Source organism: Vidua macroura, chromosome Z, assembly GCF_024509145.1.
Source record: "Vidua macroura isolate BioBank_ID:100142 chromosome Z, ASM2450914v1, whole genome shotgun sequence".
Classification (NCBI taxonomy): Eukaryota; Metazoa; Chordata; class Aves; order Passeriformes; family Viduidae; genus Vidua; species Vidua macroura.
Genome location: NC_071611.1, coordinates 72,129,849 through 72,135,848, shown reverse-complemented (window position 1 = coordinate 72,135,848; position 6,000 = coordinate 72,129,849).

The window sequence follows — 6,000 nt, the reverse complement described above, 5'->3', positions numbered from 1 at the left end:
TCTTTGGCTTCTTCCTCAGGAGCAGAGGGAGCCAGGGCAGAGACTGCTGCTGCTTCTGTTATCTGTGACAAGAGAGAAACATGAGGGACAGGCCGTTACCTATCGTTTAGAACCTCCTTTCTCCTCGCATCTACAACCACCTCTTCGAAGGAGAGTCATCAGCTTTCTTAGTAATGGCATTCTAAGTCACTCCGGCCAGATTAAAATGGGCTAATTCAAGAGAACTCTGTTTGCCTAGGAATTTGATAGTCCTCCATGGCTGCTATCTGCAAGGCACAGTGCCTCTGCACAAGGGAGCTTTTAGCTCTTGAAAGCTGTGAAATGGAAAAGTAGGAAATAGCCAGCAAGGCTTTTGCTATTGCTGCGGCAGACATGGAAAACTAAAAGTGGATCAGAATCCCATTCGGTGCAGGAAAAGGGCAGGAAAGCTTGTGCAGAAGCATCTTTGCTTGCTGGGAAGAGAAAAAATCAGCAGGGCTTCTCCTCCTAGCAAGCCAAGAAACCACAAATTGGAAGTGCCACCTCCTCAGGTGGCTAAAGCACATGGATGCAGAGCGGGGAGGTTTGGCAGGGAAGCAGGCCTTGGGGTGAGCGCTGTCCTCTATGGATCTATGGAAGTGTGCCTGAAGGGCCCTGACGAGCCTCCCGTTGTCCAGGCTAAAGCTCCCTCCACACCTCCTCCTTGGCCTTGCGCTCCACAGCCTTCCCCAGCTCCCGTGTCCTCCTCTGCACACGCTCCAGCCCCTCAAAGACTTTCTGCTCACAGGGGCCCTCAACTGGGCACAGCACTCCCAGCTGTGGCCGCAGCGCTGCCCAGCCCAGGGGGACGCTCCCTGCCCTGCTCCTGCTGCCCCACTCTTGCTGACACAGGCCAGGACGCCCTTGGCCTTCTTGGCTCCCTGGCCACGCGCTGGCCCACCTTCAGCTGCTCTTGACCGGCACCCCTGGGTCCTTTGGGCCCACACAGCTCCCCCACCACAAACTTGCCCCTTTGACTTTAAATACAATATCCACAATTTTAAATTGTCCTTCTTGTTGTACAACCACATCTTTTTAGGAAGTTTCCTGATGTTTGATAGGAATAAAAGTCTAAGTCACTGTGGCTCTATGAAAATGGGCTAATTGAACTCTATAGGAAATTGCTGTTTATTAAGTATTCATCCGTGTTTGGTTTTAGCAAATAATATTCTCTCTGCAAATCTTAGTTTGTAAGACTTCAAGACTCTGAGATGGAAATTAGGAAATATCCAGATTTGCCTTGGTGTTTGTTGTTGAAGGAATGAAAATGGTTTTTCTTTTGGCCTGCATGGCTGGCCCTGTACAGTCTACTTGTTCTGGCTAAGCTCACAGCGTACTCTACAATACCTAAACACCACCAAGATGAAATGTTCCTTGCTCACTCACCTTAGCATCAGCACCACTGAATACATGCTTCAGGTGACCTGTAGTGGGCAAGGGAAAATGAAGCAGATGCTGTCACAAAACTGCCTGGGCTGGTGAATCCCACAGAACAAAAATTGCAAACAGAGAGTATTTTCCACTTCACAACATCCCTCCAGGAGACACAGTTCATTCACACAACCAGCAAGAGATCAGGACCATATTCTTGGTCGTGCCTCCACTTTGGCCTGTTTAGCTGGTAAATTAATATAAACATGATCAAGAAAATGCAAATTGTTCTTTCACACTCAATGCTCCTGTTCTACCAAACAGATAACACATCTTTAAAAATTCTCTCCTTCCAGTAGCCTTTTTTTTTTTTTTTAATCAGTGTATGCACTAATTCTCATTAACTTGCTGGAAACAGTTGCCCAGAAAAGCTTCCCCAAAATTCCACTGAGCTGTGGCAGCTCTATTGTGACGCAGCACAGCAGCAGCTCCACAGTTCAGGAGCAGATACTCACTGCTTTGGAGTTAGCATTTCATTGCAAAGGGAATCACTATTTTAGCACTCAGTCAAGGGTCAAGTTAGGCAGTCAAATCCTTTCATGACAAAATGTAGAAAGAAAGAAGCTTTCCCTGAATTCTGGGAACAACTGCAGAGTTTTTAGAAGGCCTTCCAAGGAGTTCTCCAGTTTACATTTTCAAAGCTGTCTTGCTTGTCCCAGCAATCTGAGGAAATGACAGACTCTGCTGCCTCAGATTCTCCTGTAGAGGGACCAGAACCCCTGCAGGTTCCCTTGCAAATGCTGCCCCTGTGCCTACAGACACCCCCTTTTTAGCTGAACCTCTTGACAGGAGCTTTCCCAAAACCAGTGGCACCCTAATGCTCCTTCTGTTTCAAAATAACTCGGTCACTAAGAGCAGGAAGACATACAAAAGCCAGGTTCGGTTACACCCAGGGAAAAACTCTACTTACGTGCCAGGTTAGTCAGGTAATAGGCGGAATAAGAAACGCCGTAAACAGTGACAAATGCAGCAGCAAATTGCTCAATCATTGTAGCACTGCTGCGCAGATTTGCTCCAACACGAGAAAAAACAAGGCTCTTGTCAGTGTGCAGCTGCCCACTGACATGTGCCTCAACCAGGAGGATGCACTGAGCATCCTGCACTGAGCAAGGCCTAGGGCTGCTCTGACACTGAGGCCTTTTGTGCACCTCAGCAACCTTCTGATGCCACCATGACCGCATGGCAACCATGCCCTGACATCACAATGCAAACCCTCTATATTGGCCTGTGAATTGATGCAAAGCAATAACCAACCATCTGTACAGCAAACGCTAAATAGCCTGGGAAGTTCTCCTCTGTCATAAAGTAGCACAAATTCCCTTTGTGGGCCAAACCCTGCTGTTCAAGGGATCCAAGAGTAACTCCAAGAGCGCACCAAGTACCTACAGCCTGTACCCCAACGAAGCACCGAGATGGGACCCAAGCAAAGGAAAGCTGACCAAGAGAATAGCCCAAAGCACTGCACATTTGAGAAATGACCCTCACTTTTAAAATGTTAAAGGTTTAATAAACCTTAACAAAGGACTGAATAAGGAAAAATTGCAGCACTGGGAGTCTCTATGACCATTACGAGCAGCTCATCTACAAAACGGATGCTCTGCCTTTTATACCCTTAGCCCCTCCAAAGTTTTATCAGTCAGCTCTTTCTCTGCTGTCCACTGGTGGAGATTACTTTCTTACATCTTGATTGGAGGTCAGGTGTTGTTACACCGCGCCTCCTGGTCACAAGCCGGCCCTCCCCAAAAGCCCTGACTACCAAGGCTGTTACAAGGGGGAGGGCAAATAAGGCTATGGGAGGATATATTACAATAACATCACTATACATTGTAACATCCACATACTATCTACCTCTTAATTGGGAGAGCCAACTGTTACATTACTCATCTAGAACACACAGAACCAGGAGAGAAGGCACTGTTGGCATAACAGCTGAAATAATTCCTCACAAATCTCCCACATATTTACACGTTTCCTGGATATGCCCAGGGCTCCTGAGCATGTACATCTCTGCCTTTATTCCCCTTTGGAAGCAGTCAAACTGGCAGCATCTGCCTGCCTGCAGGAGCTGCTCCAAGCTGGAATGCGACTGGCGATGCTGATTTCCAGAGGCTTCTGTGTCCCAGGAGAAGCCAAGGCAGGAGTGGGTTGAAAGGCGCTGGAGCTGCTGCTGCTGCTCTGTGCCAGAGAGCCCTGGCTGGGCAGGGCACGGTGCCCACTGCGCTGCGGGCTCTTTCTGCTGGCAGAGCTGGGCACACCTGGGAACAAGGCATGGCAACTTGTGGGGAAATCAAGGGGTTTGTGGGGGCTGCATTGCTCTGCACACAGCCAAGCCACCTGTGGCACAGAGTTCTGGCGCCTAAAAAGATGAAGCAGAGGGGAATAGCTGGAAAAGGTTTCATTTTGACCTTTCTTACCTGCTCACAGAAGTTGCCAAAATGAAAGTTACCAAGCAGGGCCTGATCCCTGCTGCCAGCTCAGGCTTAGAAAGGAGGCATTTGTTTATTTCAGTACTCGGTACATAGGGAATCACTTCCCTAACACCTGCACACCCAGCAATCTCACTTACTAGTTTGTATGCATGCAACTAAGAGTCAATACTTTGCTGAAACTCACAGGCTAAACATTACTCCAAATTCTTTGACGTATTTAAATCATTTCTCAGAATTGATTGACAGCAGAGTAGGAGTATCCTGTAGGTCCCTGGTGGTCATTGCCACCGGTTCAGGAGGAGACTCATGCACAAAATAATCTAAGACACAACTGGGCTTGCAAAGCAAATTTATTCCATTAGTTCCAGTGTCAAATAATACATACCAACCCCTGGATTCCCAAAAATCCGCTGAGCAGGAGAGGGAGATGGAGCGTGGTGCTTGGTGTGGGGGGGGCAGGTAGGCAGTGCACTTCCAAGACCTCCCCTGGATCAAAAGGATGTACATCTCGTCCTTCTCACCCCTCCAGCCCAGAACCAGGTCTTATATCTCCAGCGCAGGAGCGGAATTTTCCCAGTTACAGCATCAGCTCACACATGGCCGGCGCGTGAGATGAAGCCGCGGTGGCTCCCGATACCGACCCCATGCCAACAACAGCTCCCTTATGCATTGTTCCCCTTTCAAACCTTAACTGCCCACCCATTGACCAATACATTGCTTCTCCTTCAAGGATCATGTTCCCACCTGTAATAAATAAAAAGGTCTTCATCAAAACATTGAAGGAGATAAGAATTTGAACTGAGTAGGGAATTTCAAGGTGTGGGAGGAGAAGGAGGGGGGGGCCCGAGGGAACAGCAAGTATCCTGCTTAAGAATTGTGCAGATGCAAGTAGCATAGAAGACTGTGTAACTAATTATATACAAGTTAACTTTTAGGCCAAGGACAATCTGCAAGGAAGATGAGGAGCCTTCATCCCTACGACCACCAAGGGCAGAAAAAAAAGACCCCCTAGCAACCAATTGCACAGGCGCAGAGTGCATTGAGAGAAAATACGTCAACTGGAAAGAAGAACAAAAAAATGGACTATAAAAACAAAAAGGGCAAGGGGGGAGGGCACACCGTGGTAGAGCAGAGACTCTCGGTCCACCCAGCACTGTCTTTTGCTCATTACCACTTGCTTAATAAATTCTTCTGTCGTGGTTTGACATGGAAGTGAATTTTTTCCAGGAAGTTGGGTCAAACCAATCAGTGGTCAGGTTTGGATATTGGCACCTGGAGTGACCACTGAAAGTATGGTCACGCCTCTGAGAACACAGGGGGTTAAAAGCAAGAACTCCCAGGGGAACTGTCTCTTTTGGTTCCGGTGGTCAGAGAGTGCAGGCTCTCCCCTGCCCAGCCATGGGCTGGGTGGGGGAGGGGAAGCCATGCGGCCTTGTCCAGGTAGGCCGAGGGGCTGAGGGTCTGGAACCGAGCCAGCTCCTGTGGACGGAAGGGTGCAGAGAAGTGGAGATGCCTTTGCCCCCCCCCCAAGAGGGAAAGTGACAGAGAGCCTGGCGGCACCTGGAAATTTGCCGGCAGAGGAGAAGGAGAAAGGGGGGGGATGATGCCCAGCGTGGGAGACGGAACGCTGGACCGAGATATCAGCCGTCCAAGGAGTCTGAACGTTTAACCCTTTCCAGGAAATGAGGGCTTTTTAAAAGTATTACTCCTCCTTGATTTGTAGTGGAAGAGAGATAGTCCGGGACTTGAGATGTTAGAAGAAGAAATATTTAAGTGGGAGGAGATGATGAAGTAGCTTTTGGCTGGACTTTTCTTGTTAGCCATAGACTGAACCAAAATCTCCTGCAATAGAGACTGCATTTTAGGGGGATGCAGTGGTGACCCAGGGAGACCTGTTTCAGCTTCGAACAGCACAAGAATGGCGAGAAACGAAGAAAGCTGAAGAGGGAATGGTGATGCCCTCTGTCTTCGGGAAGAAGATGAGTCCTGTTTTTGGACCCCTCGGCCCCAGGGGAAAATGGGGGGGACTGTAGTCCCAGGATGAGAAACTGAACTGTTGTATTTTTGGGTCCGTGGCAAAGCATCCTTAAAGGAGCCCTATGAGCAGTCTGTCCATGCACGG